We start from the raw sequence: 27,465 nt of genomic DNA on the forward strand, positions 1-27,465 counted from the left end.
TCTTATATGCTTCTATCTTGTCACCTCTTACTTTTCTTAGAGTGATATAAGCTTCAATCTTGTCACATTTTACTTTTCTTAGAGTCTTATATGCTTCAATCTTGTCGCCTCTTACTTTTCTAAGAGTCTTATACGCTTCACTCTTGTCGTCTCTTACCTTTCGAAGAGTCTTATATGCTTCATTCTTATCACCTCTTACTTTTGTAAGTGTGTTATATGCTTCAGTCTTGACGCATCTTACTTTTCTAAGAGTCTTATATGCTTCACTCTTGTCGCCTCTTACTTTTCTAAGAGTCTTATTTGCTTCAAATTTGTCACCTCTTACTTTTGTAAGAGCGTTATATTCTTCAGTACTGAAGCATCTTACTTTTCTAAAAGTCTTATATTATTCAATCTTGTCGCCTCTTACTTTTCTAAGAGTCTTATATGCTTCAATCTTGTCACCTCTTACTTTTCTAAGAGTCTTATATGCCTCAATCTTGTCACCTCTTACTTTTCTAAGATTCTTATATGCCTCAATCTTGTCAACTCTTACTTTGCTAAGAGTGTTATATGCTTCAATCTTGTCACCTTTTACTTTTCTAAGAGTGTTGTATGCTTCAATCCTGTCGCCTCTTACTTTTCTAAGAGTCTTATATGCTTCAATCTTGTCACCTCTTACTTTTCTAAGAGTCTTATATGCCTCAATCTTGTCACCTCTTACTTTTCTAAGAGTCTTATATGCTTCAATCTCGTCACCTCTTACTTTTCTTAGAGTCTTTTTTGCTTCAATCTTGTCACCTCTTACTTTTCTAAGAGTCTTGTATGCCACAATCTTGTCAACTCTTACTTTTCTAAGAGTCTTATATGCTTCTATCTTGTCACCTCTTACTTTTCATAGAGTGATATAAGCTTCAATCTTGTCACCTTTTACTTTCCTTAGAGTCTTAAATGCTTCAATCTTGTCGCCTCTTACTTTTCTAAGAGTCTTATATGCTTCACTCTTGTCGCCTTTTACTTTTCTAAGAGTCTTATTTGCTTCAATCATGTCACCTCTTACTTTTGTAAGAGTCTTATATGCTTCAATATTGTCACCTCTTACTTTTCTAAGAGTCTTATATGCTTCAATCCTGTCACCTCTTACTTTTCAAAGAGTCTTACATGCTTCAATCGTGTCACCTCTTACTTTTCTAAGAGTCTTATATGCTTCAATCTTGTCACCTCTTACTTTTCTAATTTTCTTATATGCTTCAATCTTGTCCCCTCTTACTTTTCTAAGAGTCTTATATGCTTCAATCTTGTCGCCTCTTACTTTTCTAAGAGTCTTATATGCTTCAATCTCGTCACCTCTTACTTATCTAAGAGTCTTTTTTGCCTCAATCTTGTCACCTCTTACTTTTCTACGAGTCTTGTATGCCACAATCTTGTCAACTCTTACTTTTCTAAGAGTCTTATATGCTTCTATCTTGTCACCTCTTACTTTTCTTAGAGTGATATAAGCTTCAATCTTGTCACCTTTTACTTTTCTTAGTGTCTTATATGCTTCAATCTTGTCGCCTCTTACTTTTCTAAGAGTCTTATACGCTTCACTCTTGTCGTCTCTTACTTTTCTAAGATTCTTATATGCTTCAATCTCGTCACCTCTTACTTTTCTAAAAGTCTTATATTATTCAATCTTGTCGCCTCTTACTTTTCTAAGAGTCTTATATGCTTCAATCTTGTCACCTCTTACTTTTCTAAGAGTCTTATATGCCTCAATCTTGTCACCTCTTACTTTTCTAAGATTCTTATATGCCTCAATCTTGTCAACACTTACTTTGCTAAGAGTGTTATATGCTTCAATCTTGTCACCTTTTACTTTTCTAAGAGTGTTGTATGCTTCGATCCTGTCGCCTCTTACTTTTCTAAGAGTCTTATACGCTTCACTCTTGTCGTCTCTTACCTTTCGAAGAGTCTTATATGCTTCATTCTTATCACCTCTTACTTTTGTAAGTGTGTTATATGCTTCAGTCTTGACGCATCTTACTTTTCTAAGAGTCTTATATGCTTCACTCTTGTCGCCTCTTACTTTTCTAAGAGTCTTATTTGCTTCAAATTTGTCACCTCTTACTTTTGTAAGAGCGTTATATTCTTCAGTACTGAAGCATCTTACTTTTCTAAAAGTCTTATATTATTCAATCTTGTCGCCTCTTACTTTTCTAAGAGTCTTATATGCTTCAATCTTGTCACCTCTTACTTTTCTAAGAGTCTTATATGCCTCAATCTTGTCACCTCTTACTTTTCTAAGATTCTTATATGCCTCAATCTTGTCAACTCTTACTTTGCTAAGAGTGTTATATGCTTCAATCTTGTCACCTTTTACTTTTCTAAGAGTGTTGTATGCTTCAATCCTGTCGCCTCTTACTTTTCTAAGAGTCTTATATGCTTCAATCTTGTCACCTCTTACTTTTCTAATTTTCTTATATGCTTCCATCTTGTCCCCTCTTACGTTTCGAAGAGTCTTATATGCTTCAATCTCGTCACCTCTTACTTTTCTAAGAGTCTTATATGCCACAATCTTGTCGCCTCTTACTTTTCTAAGAGTCTTATATGCTTCAATCTTGTCCCCTCATACTTTTCTAACAGTCTTATATGCTTCAATCTTGTCACCTCTTACTTTTCTAATTTTCTTATATGCTTCAATCTTGTCCCCTCTTACTTTTCTAAGAGTCTTATATGCTTCAATCTTGTCGCCTCTTACTTTTCTAAGAGTCTTATATGCTTCAATCTTGTCACCTCTTACTTTTCTAATTTTCTTATATGCTTCCATCTTGTCCCCTCTTACGTTTCGAAGAGTCTTATATGCTTCAATCTCGTCACCTCTTACTTTTCTAAGAGTCTTATATGCCACAATCTTGTCGCCTCTTACTTTTCTAAGAGTCTTATATGCTTCAATCTTGTCCCCTCATACTTTTCTAACAGTCTTATATGCTTCAATCTTGTCACCTCTTACTTTTCTAATTTTCTTATATGCTTCAATCTTGTCCCCTCTTACTTTTCTAAGAGTCTTATATGCTTCAATCTTGTCGCCTCTTACTTTTCTAAGAGTCTTATATGCTTCAATCTCGTCACCTCTTACTTTTCTAAGAGTCTTTTTTTGCTTCAATCTTGTCACCTCTTACTTTTCTAAGAGTCTTGTATGCCACAATCTTGTCAACTCTTACTTTTCTAAGAGTCTTATATGCTTCTATCTTGTCACCTCTTACTTTTCTTAGAGTGATATAAGCTTCAATCTTGTCACCTTTTACTTTTCTTAGAGTCTTATATGCTTCAATCTTGTCGCCTCTTACTTTTCTAAGAGTCTTATACGCTTCACTCTTGTCGTCTCTTACTTTTCGAAGAGTCTTATATGCTTCAATCTTGTCACCTCTTACTTTTGTAAGAGTGTTATATGCTTCAGTCTTGACGCATCTTACTTTTCTAAAAGTCTTATATGCTTCAATCTTGTCCCCTCTTACTTTTCTAAGAGTCTTATATGCTTCAATCTTGTCCCCTCTTACTTTTCTAAGAGTCTTATATGCCTCAATCTTGTCGCCTCTTACTTTTCTAAGAGTCTTATATGCTTCAATCTCGTCACCTCTTACTTTTCTAAGAGTCTTTTTTGCTTCAATCTTGTCACCTCTTACTTTTCTAAGAGTCTTGTATGCCACAATCTTGTCAACTCTTACTTTTCTAAGAGTCTTATATGCTTCTATCTTGTCACCTCTTACTTTTCTTAGAGTGATATAAGCTTCAATCTTGTCACATTTTACTTTTCTTAGAGTCTTATATGCTTCAATCTTGTCGCCTCTTACTTTTCTAAGAGTCTTATACGCTTCACTCTTGTCGTCTCTTACCTTTCGAAGAGTCTTATATGCTTCATTCTTATCACCTCTTACTTTTGTAAGTGTGTTATATGCTTCAGTCTTGACGCATCTTACTTTTCTAAGAGTCTTATATGCTTCACTCTTGTCGCCTCTTACTTTTCTAAGAGTCTTATTTGCTTCAAATTTGTCACCTCTTACTTTTGTAAGAGCGTTATATTCTTCAGTACTGAAGCATCTTACTTTTCTAAAAGTCTTATATTATTCAATCTTGTCGCCTCTTACTTTTCTAAGAGTCTTATATGCTTCAATCTTGTCACCTCTTACTTTTCTAAGAGTCTTATATGCCTCAATCTTGTCACCTCTTACTTTTCTAAGATTCTTATATGCCTCAATCTTGTCAACTCTTACTTTGCTAAGAGTGTTATATGCTTCAATCTTGTCACCTTTTACTTTTCTAAGAGTGTTGTATGCTTCAATCCTGTCGCCTCTTACTTTTCTAAGAGTCTTATATGCTTCAATCTTGTCACCTCTTACTTTTCTAAGAGTCTTATATGCCTCAATCTTGTCACCTCTTACTTTTCTAAGAGTCTTATATGCTTCAATCTCGTCACCTCTTACTTTTCTTAGAGTCTTTTTTGCTTCAATCTTGTCACCTCTTACTTTTCTAAGAGTCTTGTATGCCACAATCTTGTCAACTCTTACTTTTCTAAGAGTCTTATATGCTTCTATCTTGTCACCTCTTACTTTTCATAGAGTGATATAAGCTTCAATCTTGTCACCTTTTACTTTCCTTAGAGTCTTAAATGCTTCAATCTTGTCGCCTCTTACTTTTCTAAGAGTCTTATATGCTTCACTCTTGTCGCCTTTTACTTTTCTAAGAGTCTTATTTGCTTCAATCATGTCACCTCTTACTTTTGTAAGAGTCTTATATGCTTCAATATTGTCACCTCTTACTTTTCTAAGAGTCTTATATGCTTCAATCCTGTCACCTCTTACTTTTCAAAGAGTCTTACATGCTTCAATCGTGTCACCTCTTACTTTTCTAAGAGTCTTATATGCTTCAATCTTGTCACCTCTTACTTTTCTAATTTTCTTATATGCTTCAATCTTGTCCCCTCTTACTTTTCTAAGAGTCTTATATGCTTCAATCTTGTCGCCTCTTACTTTTCTAAGAGTCTTATATGCTTCAATCTCGTCACCTCTTACTTATCTAAGAGTCTTTTTTGCCTCAATCTTGTCACCTCTTACTTTTCTAAGAGTCTTGTATGCCACAATCTTGTCAACTCTTACTTTTCTAAGAGTCTTATATGCTTCTATCTTGTCACCTCTTACTTTTCTTAGAGTGATATAAGCTTCAATCTTGTCACCTTTTACTTTTCTTAGTGTCTTATATGCTTCAATCTTGTCGCCTCTTACTTTTCTAAGAGTCTTATACGCTTCACTCTTGTCGTCTCTTACTTTTCTAAGATTCTTATATGCTTCAATCTCGTCACCTCTTACTTTTCTAAAAGTCTTATATTATTCAATCTTGTCGCCTCTTACTTTTCTAAGAGTCTTATATGCTTCAATCTTGTCACCTCTTACTTTTCTAAGAGTCTTATATGCCTCAATCTTGTCACCTCTTACTTTTCTAAGATTCTTATATGCCTCAATCTTGTCAACACTTACTTTGCTAAGAGTGTTATATGCTTCAATCTTGTCACCTTTTACTTTTCTCAGAGTGTTGTATGCTTCGATCCTGTCGCCTCTTACTTTTCTAAGAGTCTTATATGCTTCAATCTTGTCACCTCTTACTTTTCTAAGAGTGTTATATGCCTCAATCTTGTCACCTCTTACTTTTCTAAGAGTCTTATATGCTTCAATCCTGTCACCTCTTACTTTTCTAAGAGTCTTATATGCCTCAATCTTGTCACCTCTTACTTTTCTAAGAGTCTTACATGCTTCAATCTTGTCACCTCTTACTTTTCTAAGAGTCTTATATGCATCAATCATGTCACCTCTTACTTTTCTAAGAGTCTTATATGCCTCAATCTTGTCACCTCTTACTTTTCTAAGATTCTTATCTGCCTCAATCTTGTCAACTCTTACTTTGCTGAGAGTGTCAAATGCTTCAATCTTGTCACCTTTTACTTTTCTAAGAGTGTTGTATGCTTCAATCTTGTCGCCTCTTACTTTTCTAAGAGTCTTATATGCTTCAATCTTGTCACCCCTTACTTTTCTGAGAGTCTTTTGTGCCTCAACATGTCAAATTGTATTTTTCTATGAGTTTTCTATGCCTCATTCTGGTCCCCTCTTACTTTTCTTAGAGTCTTATATGCTTCTTTCTTGTCGCCTCATGCTTTTCCAAGAGTCTTATATGCTTCAATCCTGTCACCTCTTACTTTTCTAAGAGTGTCATATGATTCAATCTTGTCACCTCTTACTTTTCTAAAACTGTTATATGCTTCAATCTTGTCACCTCTTACTTATCTAAAACTGTTATATGCTTCAATCTTGTCGCCTCTTACTTTTCTAATAGTCTTCTATGCTTCAATCTTGTCAACTCTTACTTTTCTGAGAGTCTTAGATCCTTCAATCTTGTCACCTCTTACTTTTCTTAGAGTCTTATATGCTTCAATCTTGTGGCCTGATACTTTTTCAAGAGTCTTACATGCTTCAATGCTGTCGCCTCTTACATTTCTATGAGTGTCATCTGCTTCAATTTTGTCACCTCTTACTTTTCTAAGAGTCTCATATGCTTCAATCTTGTCACCTCTTACTTTTCTAAGACTGTTATATGCTTCAATCCTGTCGCCTCTTACTTTTCTAAGAGTCTTCTATGCTACAATCTTGTCACCTCTTACTTTTCTAAGAGTCTTATATGCTTCAATCTTGCCATCTCTTACTTCTCTGAGATTCTTATATGCTTCAATCTTGTCGCCTTTTACATTTCTAAGAGTCTTATATTCTTCAATCTTGTCACCGCTTACTTTTCGAAGAGTCTCATCTGCTTCAATCTTGTGGCCTGATACTTTTCTAAGAGTCTTATATGCTTCAGTCTTGTCGCCTCTTACTTTTCAAAAAGTCTTATATGCTTCAATCTTGTCACCTCTTACTTTTCTAATTTTCTTATATGCTTCCATCTTGTCCCCTCTTACGTTTCTAAGAGTCTTATATGCTTCAATCACGTCACCTCTTACTTTTCTAAGAGTCTTATATGCCACAATCTTGTCGCCTCTTACTTTTCTAAGAGTCTTATATGCTTCAATCTTGTCCCCTCATACTTTTCTAACAGTCTTATATGCTTCAATCCTGTCACCTCTTACTTTTCTAATTTTCTTGTATGCTTCAATCTTGTCCCCTCTTACTTTTCTAAGAGTCTTATATGCTTCAATCTTGTCGCCTCTTACTTTTCTAAGAGTCTTATATGCTTCAATCTCGTCACCTCTTACTTTTCTAAGAGTCTTTTTTTGCTTCAATCTTGTCACCTCTTACTTTTCTAAGAGTCTTGTATGCCACAATCTTGTCAACTCTTACTTTTCTAAGAGTCTTATATGCTTCTATCTTGTCACCTCTTACTTTTCTTAGAGTGATATAAGCTTCAATCTTGTCACCTTTTACTTTTCTTAGAGTCTTATATGCTTCAATCTTGTCGCCTCTTACTTTTCTAAGAGTCTTATACGCTTCACTCTTGTCGTCTCTTACTTTTCGAAGAGTCTTATATGCTTCAATCTTGTCACCTCTTACTTTTGTAAGAGTGTTATATGCTTCAGTCTTGACGCATCTTACTTTTCTAAAAGTCTTATATGCTTCAATCTTGTCCCCTCTTACTTTTCTAAGAGTCTTATATGCTTCAATCTTGTCACCTCTTACTTTTCTAAGGGTCTTGTATGCCACAATCCTGTCAACTATTACTTTTCTAAGAGTCTTATATGCTTCTATCTTGTCACCTCTTACTTTTCTTAGAGTGATATAAGCTTCAATCTTGTCACCTTTTACTTTTCTTAGAGTCTTAAATGCTTCAATCTTGTCGCCTCTTACTTTTCTAAGAGTCTTATATGCTTCACTCTTGTCGTCTCTTACTTTTCTAAGAGTCTTATTTGCTTCAATCTTGTCACCTCTTACTTTTCTAAGATTGTTATATTCTTCAGTACTGACGCATCTTACTTTTCTAAAAGTCTTATATTATTCAATCTTGTCGCCTCTTACTTTTCTAAGAGTCTTATATGCTTCAATCTTGTCACCTCTTACTTTTCTAAGAGTCTTATATGCCTCAATCTTGTCACCTCTTACTTTTCTAAGATTCTTATATGCCTCAATCTTGTCACCTCTTACTTTGCTAAGAGTGTTATATGCTTCAATCTTGTCACCTTTTACTTTTCTCAGAGTGTTGTATGCTTCAATCCTGTCGCCTCTTACTTTTCTAAGAGTCTTATATGCTTCAAACTTGTCACCTCTTACTTTTCTAAGAGTCTTATATGCCTCAATCTTGTCACCTCTTACTTTTCTAAGAGTCTTATATGCTTCAATCCTGTCACCTCTTACTTTTCTAAGTCTTACATGCTTCAATCTTGACACCTCTTACTTTTCTAAGAGTCTTATATGCCTCAATCTTGTCACCTCTTACTTTTCTAAGATTCTTATCTGCCTCAATCTTGTCAACTCTTACTTTGCTGAGAGTGTCAAATGCTTCAATCTTGTAACCTTTTACTTTTCTAAGAGTGTTGTATGCTTCAATCTTGTCGCCTCTTACTTTTCTAAGAGTCTTATATGCTTCAATCTTGTCACCCCTTACTTTTCTGAGAGTCTTTTGTGCCTCAACATGTCAAATTGTATTTTTCTATGAGTTTTCTGTGCCTCATTCTGGTCCCCTCTTACTTTTCTTAGAGTCTTATATGCTTCTTTCTTGTCGCCTCATACTTTTCCAAGAGTCTTATATGCTTCAATCCTGTCACCTCTTACTTTTCTAAGAGTGTCATATGATTCAATCTTGTCACCTCTTACTTTTCTAAAACTGTTATATGCTTCAATCTTGTCACCTCTTACTTATCTAAAACTGTTATATGCTTCAATCTTGTCGCCTCTTACTTTTCTAATAGTCTTCTATGCTTCAATCTTGTCAACTCTTACTTTTCTAAGAGTCTTATATGCCTCAATCTTGTCGCCTCTTACTTTTCTAAGAGTCTTATATGCTTCAATCTCGTCACCTCTTACTTTTCTAAGAGTCTTTTTTGCTTCAATCTTGTCACCTCTTACTTTTCTAAGAGTCTTGTATGCCACAATCTTGTCAACTCTTACTTTTCTAAGAGTCTTATATGCTTCTATCTTGTCACCTCTTACTTTTCTTAGAGTGATATAAGCTTCAATCTTGTCACATTTTACTTTTCTTAGAGTCTTATATGCTTCAATCTTGTCGCCTCTTACTTTTCTAAGAGTCTTATACGCTTCACTCTTGTCGTCTCTTACCTTTCGAAGAGTCTTATATGCTTCATTCTTATCACCTCTTACTTTTGTAAGTGTGTTATATGCTTCAGTCTTGACGCATCTTACTTTTCTAAGAGTCTTATATGCTTCACTCTTGTCGCCTCTTACTTTTCTAAGAGTCTTATTTGCTTCAAATTTGTCACCTCTTACTTTTGTAAGAGCGTTATATTCTTCAGTACTGAAGCATCTTACTTTTCTAAAAGTCTTATATTATTCAATCTTGTCGCCTCTTACTTTTCTAAGAGTCTTATATGCTTCAATCTCGTCACCTCTTACTTTTCTAAGAGTCTTTTTTGCTTCAATCTTGTCACCTCTTACTTTTCTAAGAGTCTTGTATGCCACAATCTTGTCAACTCTTACTTTTCTAAGAGTCTTATATGCTTCTATCTTGTCACCTCTTACTTTTCTTAGAGTGATATAAGCTTCAATCTTGTCACCTTTTACTTTTCTTAGAGTCTTATATGCTTCAATCTTGTCGCCTCTTACTTTTCTAAGAGTCTTATACGCTTCACTCTTGTCGTCTCTTACCTTTCGAAGAGTCTTATTTGCTTCAATCATGTCACCTCTTACTTTTGTAAGAGTCTTATATGCTTCAATATTGTCACCTCTTACTTTTCTAAGAGTCTTATATGCTTCAATCCTGTCACCTCTTACTTTTCAAAGAGTCTTACATGCTTCAATCGTGTCACCTCTTACTTTTCTAAGAGTCTTATATGCTTCAATCTTGTCACCTCTTACTTTTCTAATTTTCTTATATGCTTCAATCTTGTCCCCTCTTACTTTTCTAAGAGTCTTATATGCTTCAATCTTGTCGCCTCTTACTTTTCTAAGAGTCTTATATGCTTCAATCTCGTCACCTCTTACTTATCTAAGAGTCTTTTTTGCCTCAATCTTGTCACCTCTTACTTTTCTAAGAGTCTTGTATGCCACAATCTTGTCAACTCTTACTTTTCTAAGAGTCTTATATGCTTCTATCTTGTCACCTCTTACTTTTCTTAGAGTGATATAAGCTTCAATCTTGTCACCTTTTACTTTTCTTAGTGTCTTATATGCTTCAATCTTGTCGCCTCTTACTTTTCTAAGAGTCTTATACGCTTCACTCTTGTCGTCTCTTACTTTTCTAAGATTCTTATATGCTTCAATCTCGTCACCTCTTACTTTTCTAAAAGTCTTATATTATTCAATCTTGTCGCCTCTTACTTTTCTAAGAGTCTTATATGCTTCAATCTTGTCACCTCTTACTTTTCTAAGAGTCTTATATGCCTCAATCTTGTCACCTCTTACTTTTCTAAGATTCTTATATGCCTCAATCTTGTCAACACTTACTTTGCTAAGAGTGTTATATGCTTCAATCTTGTCACCTTTTACTTTTCTAAGAGTGTTGTATGCTTCGATCCTGTCGCCTCTTACTTTTCTAAGAGTCTTATATGCTTCAATCTTGTCACCTCTTACTTTTCTAAGAGTGTTATGTGCCTCAATCTTGTCACCTCTTACTTTTCTAAGAGTCTTATATGCTTCAATCCTGTCACCTCTTACTTTTCTAAGAGTCTTATATGCCTCAATCTTGTCACCTCTTACTTTTCTAAGAGTCTTACATGCTTCAATCTTGTCACCTCTTACTTTTCTAAGAGTCTTATATGCATCAATCATGTCACCTCTTACTTTTCTAAGAGTCTTATATGCCTCAATCTTGTCACCTCTTACTTTTCTAAGATTCTTATCTGCCTCAATCTTGTCAACTCTTACTTTGCTGAGAGTGTCAAATGCTTCAATCTTGTCACCTTTTACTTTTCTAAGAGTGTTGTATGCTTCAATCTTGTCGCCTCTTACTTTTCTAAGAGTCTTATATGCTTCAATCTTGTCACCCCTTACTTTTCTGAGAGTCTTTTGTGCCTCAACATGTCAAATTGTATTTTTCTATGAGTTTTCTATGCCTCATTCTGGTCCCCTCTTACTTTTCTTAGAGTCTTATATGCTTCTTTCTTGTCGCCTCATGCTTTTCCAAGAGTCTTATATGCTTCAATCCTGTCACCTCTTACTTTTCTAAGAGTGTCATATGATTCAATCTTGTCACCTCTTACTTTTCTAAAACTGTTATATGCTTCAATCTTGTCACCTCTTACTTATCTAAAACTGTTATATGCTTCAATCTTGTCGCCTCTTACTTTTCTAATAGTCTTCTATGCTTCAATCTTGTCAACTCTTACTTTTCTGAGAGTCTTAGATCCTTCAATCTTGTCACCTCTTACTTTTCTTAGAGTCTTATATGCTTCAATCTTGTGGCCTGATACTTTTTCAAGAGTCTTACATGCTTCAATGCTGTCGCCTCTTACATTTCTATGAGTGTCATCTGCTTCAATTTTGTCACCTCTTACTTTTCTAAGAGTCTCATATGCTTCAATCTTGTCACCTCTTACTTTTCTAAGACTGTTATATGCTTCAATCCTGTCGCCTCTTACTTTTCTAAGAGTCTTCTATGCTACAATCTTGTCACCTCTTACTTTTCTAAGAGTCTTATATGCTTCAATCTTGCCATCTCTTACTTCTCTGAGATTCTTATATGCTTCAATCTTGTCGCCTTTTACATTTCTAAGAGTCTTATATTCTTCAATCTTGTCACCGCTTACTTTTCGAAGAGTCTCATCTGCTTCAATCTTGTGGCCTGATACTTTTCTAAGAGTCTTATATGCTTCAGTCTTGTCGCCTCTTACTTTTCAAAAAGTCTTATATGCTTCAATCTTGTCACCTCTTACTTTTCTAATTTTCTTATATGCTTCCATCTTGTCCCCTCTTACGTTTCTAAGAGTCTTATATGCTTCAATCACGTCACCTCTTACTTTTCTAAGAGTCTTATATGCCACAATCTTGTCGCCTCTTACTTTTCTAAGAGTCTTATATGCTTCAATCTTGTCCCCTCATACTTTTCTAACAGTCTTATATGCTTCAATCCTGTCACCTCTTACTTTTCTAATTTTCTTGTATGCTTCAATCTTGTCCCCTCTTACTTTTCTAAGAGTCTTATATGCTTCAATCTTGTCGCCTCTTACTTTTCTAAGAGTCTTATATGCTTCAATCTCGTCACCTCTTACTTTTCTAAGAGTCTTTTTTTGCTTCAATCTTGTCACCTCTTACTTTTCTAAGAGTCTTGTATGCCACAATCTTGTCAACTCTTACTTTTCTAAGAGTCTTATATGCTTCTATCTTGTCACCTCTTACTTTTCTTAGAGTGATATAAGCTTCAATCTTGTCACCTTTTACTTTTCTTAGAGTCTTATATGCTTCAATCTTGTCGCCTCTTACTTTTCTAAGAGTCTTATACGCTTCACTCTTGTCGTCTCTTACTTTTCGAAGAGTCTTATATGCTTCAATCTTGTCACCTCTTACTTTTGTAAGAGTGTTATATGCTTCAGTCTTGACGCATCTTACTTTTCTAAAAGTCTTATATGCTTCAATCTTGTCCCCTCTTACTTTTCTAAGAGTCTTATATGCTTCAATCTTGTCACCTCTTACTTTTCTAAGGGTCTTGTATGCCACAATCCTGTCAACTATTACTTTTCTAAGAGTCTTATATGCTTCTATCTTGTCACCTCTTACTTTTCTTAGAGTGATATAAGCTTCAATCTTGTCACCTTTTACTTTTCTTAGAGTCTTAAATGCTTCAATCTTGTCGCCTCTTACTTTTCTAAGAGTCTTATATGCTTCACTCTTGTCGTCTCTTACTTTTCTAAGAGTCTTATTTGCTTCAATCTTGTCACCTCTTACTTTTCTAAGATTGTTATATTCTTCAGTACTGACGCATCTTACTTTTCTAAAAGTCTTATATTATTCAATCTTGTCGCCTCTTACTTTTCTAAGAGTCTTATATGCTTCAATCTTGTCACCTCTTACTTTTCTAAGAGTCTTATATGCCTCAATCTTGTCACCTCTTACTTTTCTAAGATTCTTATATGCCTCAATCTTGTCACCTCTTACTTTGCTAAGAGTGTTATATGCTTCAATCTTGTCACCTTTTACTTTTCTCAGAGTGTTGTATGCTTCAATCCTGTCGCCTCTTACTTTTCTAAGAGTCTTATATGCTTCAAACATGTCACCTCTTACTTTTCTAAGAGTCTTATATGCCTCAATCTTGTCACCTCTTACTTTTCTAAGAGTCTTATATGCTTCAATCCTGTCACCTCTTACTTTTCTAAGTCTTACATGCTTCAATCTTGACACCTCTTACTTTTCTAAGAGTCTTATATGCCTCAATCTTGTCACCTCTTACTTTTCTAAGATTCTTATCTGCCTCAATCTTGTCAACTCTTACTTTGCTGAGAGTGTCAAATGCTTCAATCTTGTAACCTTTTACTTTTCTAAGAGTGTTGCATGCTTCAATCTTGTCGCCTCTTACTTTTCTAAGAGTCTTATATGCTTCAATCTTGTCACCCCTTACTTTTCTGAGAGTCTTTTGTGCCTCAACATGTCAAATTGTATTTTTCTATGAGTTTTCTGTGCCTCATTCTGGTCCCCTCTTACTTTTCTTAGAGTCTTATATGCTTCTTTCTTGTCGCCTCATACTTTTCCAAGAGTCTTATATGCTTCAATCCTGTCACCTCTTACTTTTCTAAGAGTGTCATATGATTCAATCTTGTCACCTCTTACTTTTCTAAAACTGTTATATGCTTCAATCTTGTCACCTCTTACTTATCTAAAACTGTTATATGCTTCAATCTTGTCGCCTCTTACTTTTCTAATAGTCTTCTATGCTTCAATCTTGTCAACTCTTACTTTTCTAAGAGTCTTATATGCCTCAATCTTGTCGCCTCTTACTTTTCTAAGAGTCTTATATGCTTCAATCTCGTCACCTCTTACTTTTCTAAGAGTCTTTTTTGCTTCAATCTTGTCACCTCTTACTTTTCTAAGAGTCTTGTATGCCACAATCTTGTCAACTCTTACTTTTCTAAGAGTCTTATATGCTTCTATCTTGTCACCTCTTACTTTTCTTAGAGTGATATAAGCTTCAATCTTGTCACATTTTACTTTTCTTAGAGTCTTATATGCTTCAATCTTGTCGCCTCTTACTTTTCTAAGAGTCTTATACGCTTCACTCTTGTCGTCTCTTACCTTTCGAAGAGTCTTATATGCTTCATTCTTATCACCTCTTACTTTGGTAAGTGTGTTATATGCTTCAGTCTTGACGCATCTTACTTTTCTAAGAGTCTTATATGCTTCACTCTTGTCGCCTCTTACTTTTCTAAGAGTCTTATTTGCTTCAAATTTGTCACCTCTTACTTTTGTAAGAGCGTTATATTCTTCAGTACTGAAGCATCTTACTTTTCTAAAAGTCTTATATTATTCAATCTTGTCGCCTCCTACTTTTCTAAGAGTCTTATATGCTTCAATCTCGTCACCTCTTACTTTTCTAAGAGTCTTTTTTGCTTCAATCTTGTCACCTCTTACTTTTCTAAGAGTCTTGTATGCCACAATCTTGTCAACTCTTACTTTTCTAAGAGTCTTATATGCTTCTATCTTGTCACCTCTTACTTTTCTTAGAGTGATATAAGCTTCAATCTTGTCACCTTTTACTTTTCTTAGAGTCTTATATGCTTCAATCTTGTCGCCTCTTACTTTTCTAAGAGTCTTATACGCTTCACTCTTGTCGTCTCTTACCTTTCGAAGAGTCTTATATGCTTCATTCTTATCACCTCTTACTTTTGTAAGTGTGTTATATGCTTCAGTCTTGACGCATCTTACTTTTCTAAGAGTCTTATATGCTTCACTCTTGTCGCCTCTTACTTTTCTAAGAGTCTTATTTGCTTCAAATTTGTCACCTCTTACTTTTGTAAGAGCGTTATATTCTTCAGTACTGAAGCATCTTACTTTTCTAAAAGTCTTATATTATTCAATCTTGTCGCCTCTTACTTTTCTAAGAGTCTTATATGCTTCAATCTTGTCACCTCTTACTTTTCTAAGAGTCTTATATGCCTCAATCTTGTCACCTCTTACTTTTCTAAGATTCTTATATGCCTCAATCTTGTCAACTCTTACTTTGCTAAGAGTGTTATATGCTTCAATCTTGTCACCTTTTACTTTTCTAAGAGTGTTGTATGCTTCAATCCTGTCGCCTCTTACTTTTCTAAGAGTCTTATATGCTTCAATCTTGTCACCTCTTACTTTTCTAAGAGTCTTATATGCCTCAATCTTGTCACCTCTTACTTTTCTAAGAGTCTTATATGCTTCAATCTCGTCACCTCTTACTTTTCTTAGAGTCTTTTTTGCTTCAATCTTGTCACCTCTTACTTTTCTAAGAGTCTTGTATGCCACAATCTTGTCAACTCTTACTTTTCTAAGAGTCTTATATGCTTCTATCTTGTCACCTCTTACTTTTCATAGAGTGATATAAGCTTCAATCTTGTCACCTTTTACTTTCCTTAGAGTCTTAAATGCTTCAATCTTGTCGCCTCTTACTTTTCTAAGAGTCTTATATGCTTCACTCTTGTCGCCTTTTACTTTTCTAAGAGTCTTATTTGCTTCAATCATGTCACCTCTTACTTTTGTAAGAGTCTTATATGCTTCAATATTGTCACCTCTTACTTTTCTAAGAGTCTTATATGCTTCAATCCTGTCACCTCTTACTTTTCAAAGAGTCTTACATGCTTCAATCGTGTCACCTCTTACTTTTCTAAGAGTCTTATATGCTTCAATCTTGTCACCTCTTACTTTTCTAATTTTCTTATATGCTTCAATCTTGTCCCCTCTTACTTTTCTAAGAGTCTTATATGCTTCAATCTTGTCGCCTCTTACTTTTCTAAGAGTCTTATATGCTTCAATCTCGTCACCTCTTACTTATCTAAGAGTCTTTTTTGCCTCAATCTTGTCACCTCTTACTTTTCTAAGAGTCTTGTATGCCACAATCTTGTCAACTCTTACTTTTCTAAGAGTCTTATATGCTTCTATCTTGTCACCTCTTACTTTTCTTAGAGTGATATAAGCTTCAATCTTGTCACCTTTTACTTTTCTTAGTGTCTTATATGCTTCAATCTTGTCGCCTCTTACTTTTCTAAGAGTCTTATACGCTTCACTCTTGTCGTCTCTTACTTTTCTAAGATTCTTATATGCTTCAATCTCGTCACCTCTTACTTTTCTAAAAGTCTTATATTATTCAATCTTGTCGCCTCTTACTTTTCTAAGAGTCTTATATGCTTCAATCTTGTCACCTCTTACTTTTCTAAGAGTCTTATATGCCTCAATCTTGTCACCTCTTACTTTTCTAAGATTCTTATATGCCTCAATCTTGTCAACTCTTACTTTGCTAAGAGTGTTATATGCTTCAATCTTGTCACCTTTTACTTTTCTAAGAGTGTTGTATGCTTCAATCCTGTCGCCTCTTACTTTTCTAAGAGTCTTATATGCTTCAATCTTGTCACCTCTTACTTTTCTAAGAGTGTTATATGCCTCACTCTTGTCACCTCTTACTTTTCTAAGATTCTTATATGCTTCAATCCTGTCACCTCTTACTTTTCTAAGAGTCTTATATGCCTCAATCTTGTCACCTCTTACTTTTCTAAGAGTCTTACATGCTTCAATCTTGTCACCTCTTACTTTTCTAAGAGTCTTATATGCATCAATCATGTCACCTCTTACTTTTCTAAGAGTCTTATATGCCTCAATCTTGTCACCTCTTACTTTTCTAAGATTCTTATCTGCCTCAATCTTGTCAACTCTTACTTTGCTAAGAGTGTCATATGCTTCAATCTCGTCACATTTTACTTTTCTAAGAGTCTTATCTGCTTCAATCTTGTCACCCCTTACTTTTCTGAGAGTCTTTTGTGCCTCAACATGTCAAATTGTATTTTTCTATGAGTTTTCTATGCCTCATTCTGGTCCCCTCTTACTTTTCTTAGAGTCTTATATGCTTCAATACAGTCACCTCTTACTTTTCTAAGAGTGTCATATGATTCAATCTTGTCACCTCTTACTTTTCTAAAACTGTTATATGCTTCAATCTTGTCACCTCTTACTTTTCTAAGAGTGTTGTATGCTTCAATCCTGTCGCCTCTTACTTTTCTAAGTCTTATATGCTTCAATCTTGTCACCTCTTACTTTTCTAAGAGTCTTATATGCCTCAATCTTGTCACCTCTTACTTTTCTAAGAGTCTTATATGCTTCAATCTCGTCACCTCTTACTTTTCTTAGAGTCTTTTTTGCTTCAATCTTGTCACCTCTTACTTTTCTAAGAGTCTTGTATGCCACAATCTTGTCAACTCTTACTTTTCTAAGAGTCTTATATGCTTCTATCTTGTCACCTCTTACTTTTCATAGAGTGATATAAGCTTCAATCTTGTCACCTTTTACTTTCCTTAGAGTCTTAAATGCTTCAATCTTGTCGCCTCTTACTTTTCTAGGAGTCTTATATGCTTCACTCTTGTCGCCTTTTACTTTTCTAAGAGTCTTATTTGCTTCGATCAGGTCACCTCTTACTTTTGTAAGAGTCTTATATGCTTCAATATTGTCACCTCTTACTTTTCTAAGAGTCTTATATGCTTCAATCCTGTCACCTCTTACTTTTCAAAGAGTCTTACATGCTTCAATCGTGTCACCTCTTATTTTTCTAAGAGTCTTATATGCTTCAATCTTGTCACCTCTTACTTTTCTAATTTTCTTATATGCTTCAATCTTGTCCCCTCTTACTTTTCTAAGAGTCTTATATGCTTCAATCTTGTCGCCTCTTACTTTTCTAAGAGTCTTATATGCTTCAATCTCGTCACCTCTTACTTATCTAAGAGTCTTTTTTGCCTCAATCTTGTCACCTCTTACTTTTCTAAGAGTCTTGTATGCCACAATCTTGTCAACTCTTACTTTTCTAAGAGTCTTATAGGCTTCTATCTTGTCACCTCTTACTTTTCTTAGAGTGATATAAGCTTCAATCTTGTCACCTTTTACTTTTCTTAGTGTCTTATATGCTTCAATCTTGTCGCCTCTTACTTTTCTAAGAGTCTTATACGCTTCACTCTTGTCGTCTCTTACTTTTCTAAGATTCTTATATGCTTCAATCTCGTCACCTCTTACTTTTCTAAAAGTCTTATATTATTCAATCTTGTCACCTCTTACTTTTCTTAGTGTCTTATATGCTTCAATCTTGTCACCTCTTACTTTTCTAAGAGTCTTATATGCCTCAATCTTGTCACCTCTTACTTTTCTAAGATTCTTATATGCCTCAATCTTGTCAACTCTTACTTTGCTAAGAGTGTTATATGCTTCAATCTTGTCACCTTTTACTTTTCTAAGAGTGTTGTATGCTTCAATCCTGTCGCCTCTTACTTTTCTAAGAGTCTTATATGCTTCAATCTTGTCACCTCTTACTTTTCTAAGAGTGTTATATGCCTCAATCTTGTCACCTCTTACTTTTCTAAGAGTCTTATATGCTTCAATCTCGTCACCTCTTACTTTTCTAAGAGTCTTATATGCCTCAATCTTGTCACCTCTTACTTTTCTAAGAGTCTTACATGCTTCAATCTTGTCACCTCTTACTTTTCTAAGAGTCTTATATGCATCAATCATGTCACCTCTTACTTTTCTAAGAGTCTTATATGCCTCAATCGTGTCACCTCTTACTTTTCTAAGATTCTTATCTGCCTCAATCTTGTCAACTCTTACTTTGCTAAGAGTGTCATATGCTTCAATCTTGTCACATTTTACTTTTCTAAGAGTCTTATCTGCTTCAATCTTGTCACCCCTTACTTTTCTGAGAGTCTTTTGTGCCTCAACATGTCAAATTGTATTTTTCTATGAGTTTTCTATGCCTCATTCTGGTCCCCTCTTACTTTTCTTAGAGTCTTATATGCTTCTTTCTTGTCGCCTCATACTTTTCTAAGAGTCTTATATGCTTCAATCCTGTCACCTCTTACTTTTCTAAGAGTGTCATATGATTCAATCTTGTCACCTCTTACTTTTCTAAAACTGTTATATGCTTCAATCTTGTCACCTCTTACTTTTCTAAAACTGTTATATGCTTCAATCTTGTCGCCTCTTACTTTTCTAAGATTCTTATATGCTTCAATCTTGTCAACTCTTACTTATCTGAGAGTCTTAGATTCTTCAATCTTGTCACATCTTACTTTTCTTAGAGTCTTATATGCTTCAATCTTGTGGCCTGATACTTTTCCAAGAGTCTTACATGCTTCAATGCTGTCGCCTCTTACTTTTCTATGAGTGTTATCTGCTTCAATTTTGTCACCTCTTACTTTTCTAAGAGTCTCATATGCTTCAATCTTGTCACCTCTTACTTTTCTAGGACTGTTATATGCTTCAATCTTGTCGCCCCTTACTTTTCTAAGCGTCTTATATGCTACAATCTTGTCACCTCTTACTTTTCTAAGAGTCTTATATGCTTCAATCTTGCCATCTCTTACTTTTCTGAGATTCTTATATGCTTCAATCTTGTCGCCTTTTACATTTCTAAGAGTCTTATATTCTTCAATCTTGTCACCGCTTACTTTTCGAAGTGTCTTATCTGCTTCAATCTTGTGGCCTGATACTTTTCTAAGAGTCTTATATGCTTCAGTCTTGTCGCCTCTTACTTTTCAAAAAGTCTTATATGCTTCAATCTTGTCACCTCTTACTTTTCTAATTTTCTTATATGCTTCCATCTTGTCCCCTCTTACTTTTCTAAGAGTCTTATATGCTTCAATCTCGTCACCTCTTACTTTTCTAAGAGTCTTATATGCCACAATCTTGTCGCCTCTTACTTTTCTAAGAGTCTTATATGCTTCAATCTTGTCCCCTCTTACTTTTCTAACAGTCTTATATGCTTCAATCTTGTCACCTCTTACTTTTCTAATTTTCTTATATGCTTCAATCTTGTCCCCTCTTACTTTTCTAAGAGTCTTATATGCTTCAATCTTGTCGCCTCTTACTTTTCTAAGAGTCTTATATGCTTCAATCTCGTCACCTCTTACTTTTCTAAGAGTCTTTTTTGCTTCAATCTTGTCACCTCTTACTTTTCTAAGAGTCTTGTCTGCCACTATCTTGTCAACTCTTAATTTTCTAATTTTCTTATATGCTTCCATCTTGTCCCCTCTTACTTTTCTAAGAGTCTTATATGCTTCAATCTCGTCACCTCTTACTTTTCTAAGAGTCTTATATGCCACAATCTTGTCGCCTCTTACTTTTCTAAGAGACTTATATGCTTCAATCTTGTCCCCTCTTACTTTTCTAACAGTCTTATATGCTTCAATCTTGTCACCTCTTACTTTTCTAATTTTCTTATATGCTTCAATCTTGTCCCCTCTTACTTTTCTAAGAGTCTTATATGCTTCAATCTTGTCGCCTCTTACTTTTCTAAGAGTCTTATATGCTTCAATCTCGTCACCTCTTACTTTTCTAATTCTTTTTTGCTGCAATCTTGTCACCTCTTACTTTTCTAAGAGTCATGTATGCATCAATCTTGTCAACTCTTACTTTTCTAAGAGTCTTATATGCTTCTATCTTGTCACCTCTTACTTTTCTTAGCGTGATATAAGCTTCAATCTTGTCACCTTTTACTTTTCTAAGAGTCTTATACGCTTCACTCTTGTCGTCTCTTACTTTTCTAAGAGTCTTATATGCTTCAATCTTGTCACCTCTTACTTTTCTAAGGGTCTTGTATGCCACAATCCTGTCAACTATTACTTTTCTAAGAGTCTTATATGCTTCTATCTTGTCACCTCTTACTTTTCTTAGAGTGATATAAGCTTCAATCTTGTCACCTTTTACTTTTCTTAGAGTCTTAAATGCTTCAATCTTGTCGCCTCTTACTTTTCTAAGAGTCTTATATGCTTCACTCTTGTCGTCTCTTACTTTTCTAAGAGTCTTATTTGCTTCAATCTTGTCACCTCTTACTTTTCTAAGATTGTTATATTCTTCAGTACTGACGCATCTTACTTTTCTAAAAGACTTATATTATTCAATCTTGTCGCCTCTTACTTTTCTAAGAGTCTTATATGCTTCAATCTTGTCACCTCTTACTTTTCTAAGAGTCTTATATGCCTCAATCTTGTCACCTCTTACTTTTCTAAGATTCTTATATGCCTCAATCTTGTCAACTCTTACTTTGCTAAGAGTGTTATATGCTTCAATCTTGTCACCTTTTACTTTTCTAAGAGTGTTGTATGCTTCAATCCTGTCGCCTCTTACTTTTCTAAGAGTCTTATATGCTTCAATCTTGTCACCTCTTACTTTTCTAAGAGTCTTATATGCCTCAATCTTGTCACCTCTTACTTTTCTAAGAGTCTTATATGCTTCAATCTCGTCACCTCTTACTTTTCTTAGAGTCTTTTTTTGCTTCAATCTTGTCACCTCTTACTTTTCTAAGAGTCTTGTATGCCTCAATCTTGTCAACTCTTACTTTTCTAAGAGTCTTATATGCTTCTATCTTGTCACCTCTTACTTTTCATAGAGTGATATAAGCTTCAATCTTGTCACCTTTTACTTTCCTTAGAGTCTTAAATGCTTCAATCTTGTCGCCTCTTACTTTTCTAAGAGTCTTATATGCTTCACTCTTGTCGCCTTTTACTTTTCTAAGAGTCTTATTTGCTTCAATCATGTCACCTCTTACTTTTGTAAGAGTCTTATATGCTTCAATATTGTCACCTCTTACTTTTCTAAGAGTCTTATATGCTTCAATCCTGTCACCTTTTACTTTTCAAAGAGTCTTACATGCTTCAATCGTGTCACCTCTTACTTTTCTAAGAGTCTTATATGCTTCAATCTTGTCACCTCTTACTTTTCTAATTTTCTTATATGCTTCTATCTTGTCACCTCTTACTTTTCTAAGAGTCTTATATGCTTCAATCTTGTCGCCTCTTACTTTTCTAAGAGTCTTACATGCTTCAATCTCGTCACCTCTTACTTATCTAAGAGTCTTTTTTGCCTCAATCTTGTCACCTCTTACTTTTCTAAGAGTCTTGTATGCCACAATCTTGTCAACTCTTACTTTTCTAAGAGTCTTATATGCTTCTATCTTGTCACCTCTTACTTTTCTTAGATTGATATAAGCTTCAATCTTGTCACCTTTTACTTTTCTTAGTGTCTTATATGCTTCAATCTTGTCGCCTCTTACTTTTCTAAGAGTCTTATACGCTTCACTGTTGTCGTCTCTTACTTTTCTAAGATTCTTATATGCTTCAATCTCGTCACCTCTTACTTTTCTAAAAGTCTTATATTATTCAATCTTGTCGCCTCTTACTTTTCTAAGAGTCTTATATGCTTCAATCTTGTCACCTCTTACTTTTCTAAGAGTCTTATATGCCTCAATCTTGTCACCTCTTACTTTTCTAAGATTCTTATATGCCTCAATCTTGTCAACTCTTACTTTGCTAAGAGTGTTATATGCTTCAATCTTGTCACCTTTTACTTTTCTAAGAGTGTTGTATGCTTCAATCCTGTCGCCTCTTACTTTTCTAAGAGTCTTATATGCTTCAATCTTGTCACCTCTTACTTTTCTAAGAGTGTTATATGCCTCAATCTTGTCACCTCTTACTTTTCTAAGAGTCTTATATGCTTCAATCCTGTCACCTCTTACTTTTCTAAGAGTCTTATATGCCTCAATCTTGTCACCTCTTACTTTTCTAAGAGTCTTACATGCTTCAATCTTGTCACCTCTTACTTTTCTAACAGTCTTATATGCATCAATCATGTCACCTCTTACTTTTCTAAGAGTCTTATATGCCTCAATCTTGTCACATTTTACTTTTCTAAGAGTCTTATCTGCTTCAATCTTGTCACCCCTTACTTTTCTGAGAGTTTTTTGTGCCTCAACATGTCAAATTGTATTTTTCTATGAGTTTTCTATGCCTCATTCTGGTCCCCTCTTACTTTTCTTAGAGTCTTATATGCTTCTTTCTTGTCGCCTCATACTTTTCTAAGAGTCTTATATGCTTCAATCCTGTCACCTCTTACTTTTCTAAGAGTGTCATATGATTCAATCTTGTCACCTCTTACTTTTCTAAAACTGTTATATGCTTCAATCTTGTCACCTCTTACTTTTCTAAAACTGTTATATGCTTCAATCTTGTCGCCTCTTACTTTTCTAAGATTCTTATATGCTTCAATCTTGTCAACTCTTACTTATCTGAGAGTCTTAGATTCTTCAATCTTGTCACATCTTACTTTTCTTAGAGTCTTATATGCTTCAATCTTGTGGCCTGATACTTTTCCAAGAGTCTTACATGCTTCAATGCTGTCGCCTCTTACTTTTCTATGAGTGTTATCTGCTTCAATTTTGTCACCTCTTACTTTTCTAAGAGTCTCATATGCTTCAATCATGTCACCTCTTACTTTTCTAAGAGTCTTATATGCCTCAATCTTGTCACATTTTACTTTTCTAAGAGTCTTATCTGCTTCAATCTTGTCACCCCTTACTTTTCTGAGAGTTTTTTGTGCCTCAACATGTCAAATTGTATTTTTCTATGAGTTTTCTATGCCTCATTCTGGTCCCCTCTTACTTTTCTTAGAGTCTTATATGCTTCTTTCTTGTCGCCTCATACTTTTCTAAGAGTCTTATATGCTTCAATCCTGTCACCTCTTACTTTTCTAAGAGTGTCATATGATTCAATCTTGTCACCTCTTACTTTTCTAAAACTGTTATATGCTTCAATCTTGTCACCTCTTACTTTTCTAAAACTGTTATATGCTTCAATCTTGTCGCCTCTTACTTTTCTAAGATTCTTATATGCTTCAATCTTGTCAACTCTTACTTATCTGAGAGTCTTAGATTCTTCAATCTTGTCACATCTTACTTTTCTTAGAGTCTTATATGCTTCAATCTTGTGGCCTGATACTTTTCCAAGAGTCTTACATGCTTCAATGCTGTCGCCTCTTACTTTTCTATGAGTGTTATCTGCTTCAATTTTGTCACCTCTTACTTTTCTAAGAGTCTCATATGCTTCAATCTTGTCACCTCTTACTTTTCTAAGACTGTTATATGCTTCAATCTTGTCGCCCCTTACTTTTCTAAGCGTCTTATATGCTACAATCTTGTCACCTCTTACTTTTCTAAGAGTCTTATATGCTTCAATCTTGCCATCTCTTACTTTTCTGAGATTCTTATATGCTTCAATCTTGTCGCCTTTTACATTTCTAAGAGTCTTATATTCTTCAATCTTGTCACCGCTTACTTTTCGAAGTGTCTTATCTGCTTCAATCTTGTGGCCTGATACTTTTCTAAGAGTCTTATATGCTTCAGTCTTGTCGCCTCTTACTTTTCAAAAAGTCTTATATGCTTCAATCTTGTCACCTCTTACTTTTCTAATTTTCTTATATGCTTCCATCTTGTCCCCTCTTACTTTTCTAAGAGTCTTATATGCTTCAATCTCGTCACCTCTTACTTTTCTAAGAGTCTTATATGCCACAATCTTGTCGCCTCTTACTTTTCTAAGAGTCTTATATGCTTCAATCTTGTCCCCTCTTACTTTTCTAACAGTCTTATATGCTTCAATCTTGTCACCTCTTACTTTTCTAATTTTCTTATATGCTTCAATCTTGTCCCCTCTTACTTTTCTAAGAGTCGTATATGCTTCAATCTTGTCGCCTCTTACTTTTCTAAGAGTCTTATATGCTTCAATCTCGTCACCTCTTACTTTTCTAAGAGTCTTTTTGCTTCAATCTTGTCACCTCTTACTTTTCTAAGAGTCTTGTCTGCCACAATCTTGTCAACTCTTTATTTTCTAATTTTCTTATATGCTTCCATCTTGTCCCCTCTTACTTTTCTAAGAGTCTTATATGCTTCAATCTCGTCAACTCTTACTTTTCTAAGAGTCTTATATGCCACAATCTTGTCGCCTCTTACTTTTCTAAGAGACTTATATGCTTCAATCTTGTCCCCTCTTACTTTTCTAACAGTCTTATATGCTTCAATCTTGTCACCTCTTACTTTTCTAATTTTCTTATATGCTTCAATCTTGTCCCCTCTTACTTTTCTAAGAGTCTTATATGCTTCAATCTTGTCGCCTCTTACTTTTCTAAGAGTCTTATATGCTTCAATCTCGTCACCTCTTACTTTTCTAAGTCTTTTTTGCTTCAATCTTGTCACCTCTTACTTTTCTAAGAGTCATGTATGCATCAATCTTGTCAACTCTTACTTTTCTAAGAGTCTTATATGCTTCTATCTTGTCACCTCTTACTTTTCTTAGCGTGATATAAGCTTCAATCTTGTCACCTTTTACTTTTCTAAGAGTCTTATACGCTTCACTCTTGTCGTCTCTTACTTTTCTAAGAGTCTTATATGCTTCAATCTTGTCACCTCTTACTTTTCTAAGGGTCTTGTATGCCACAATCCTGTCAACTATTACTTTTCTAAGAGTCTTATATGCTTCTATCTTGTCACCTCTTACTTTTCTTAGAGTGATATAAGCTTCAATCTTGTCACCTTTTACTTTTCTTAGAGTGTTAAATGCTTCAATCTTGTCGCCTCTTACTTTTCTAAGAGTCTTATATGCTTCACTCTTGTCGTCTCTTACTTTTCTAAGAGTCTTATTTGCTTCAATCTTGTCACCTCTTACTTTTCTAAGATTGTTATAATCTTCAGTACTGACGCATCTTACTTTTCTAAGTCTTATATTATTCAATCTTGTCGCCTCTTACTTTTCTAAGAGTCTTATATGCTTCAATCTTGTCACCTCTTACTTTTCTAAGAGTCTTATATGCCTCAATCTTGTCACCTCTTACTTTTCTAAGATTCTTATATGCCTCAATCTTGTCAACTCTTACTTTGCTAAGAGTGTTATATGCTTCAATCTTGTCACCTTTTACTTTTCTCAGAGTGTTGTATGCTTCAATCCTGTCGCCTCTTACTTTTCTAAAAGTCTTATATGCTTCAAACTTGTCACCTCTTACTTTTCTAAGAGTCTTATATGCCTCAATCTTGTCACCTCTTACTTTTCTAAGAGTCTTATATGCTTCAATCCTGTCACCTCTTACTTTTCTAAGTCTTACATGCTTCAATCTTGACACCTCTTACTTTTCTAAGAGTCTTATATGCCTCAATCTTGTCACCTCTTACTTTTCTAAGATTCTTATCTGCCTCAATCTTGTCAACTCTTACTTTGCTGAGAGTGTCATATGCTTCAATCTTGTCACCTTTTACTTTTCTAAGAGTGTTGTATGCTTCAATCTTGTCGCCTCTTACTTTTCTAAGAGTCTTATATGCTTCAATCTTGTCACCCCTTACTTTTCTGAGAGTCTTTTGTGCCTCAACATGTCAAATTGTATTTTTCTATGAGTTTTCTATGCCTCATTCTGGTCCCCTCTTACTTTTCTTAGAGGCTTATATGCTTCTTTCTTGTCGCCTCATACTTTTCCAAGAGTCTTATATGCTTCAATCCTGTCACCTCTTACTTTTCTAAGAGTGTCATATGATTCAATCTTGTCACCTCTTACTTTTCTAAAACTGTTATATGCTTCAATCTTGTCACCTCTTACTTATCTAAAACTGTTATATGCTTCAATCTTGTCGCCTCTTACTTTTCTAATAGTCTTCTATGCTTCAATCTTGTCAACTCTTACTTTTCTGAGAGTCTTAGATTCTTCAATCTTGTCACCTCTTACTTTTCTTAGAGTCTTATATGCTTCAATCTTGTGGCCTGACACTTTTCCAAGAGTCTTACATGCTTCAATGCTGTCGCCTCTTACATTTCTATGAGTGTTATCTGCTTCAATTTTGTCACCTCTTACTTTTCTAAGAGTCTCATATGCTTCAATCTTGTCACCTCTTACTTTTCTAAGACTGTTATATGCTTCAATCCTGTCGCCTCTTACTTTTCTAAGAGTCTTCTATGCTACAATCTTGTCACCTCTTACTTTTCTAAGAGTCTTATATGCTTCAATCTTGCCATCTCTTACTTTTCTGAGATTCTTATATGCTTCAATCTTGTCGCCTTTTACATTTCTAAGAGTCTTATATTCTTCAATCTTGTCACCGCTTACTTTTCGAAGAGTCTCATCTGCTTCAATCTTGTGGCCTGATACTTTTCTAAGAGTCTTATATGCTTCAGTCTTGTCGCCTCTTACTTTTCAAAAAGTCTTATATGCTTCAATCTTGTCACCTCTTACTTTTCTAATTTTCTTATATGCTTCCATCTTGTCCCCTCTTACGTTTCTAAGAGTCTTATATGCTTCAATCTCGTCACCTCTTACTTTTCTAAGAGTCTTATATGCCACAATC

Source organism: Heterodontus francisci, unplaced genomic scaffold (genome assembly GCF_036365525.1).
Source record: "Heterodontus francisci isolate sHetFra1 unplaced genomic scaffold, sHetFra1.hap1 HAP1_SCAFFOLD_167, whole genome shotgun sequence".
NCBI lineage: Eukaryota > Metazoa > Chordata > Chondrichthyes > Heterodontiformes > Heterodontidae > Heterodontus > Heterodontus francisci.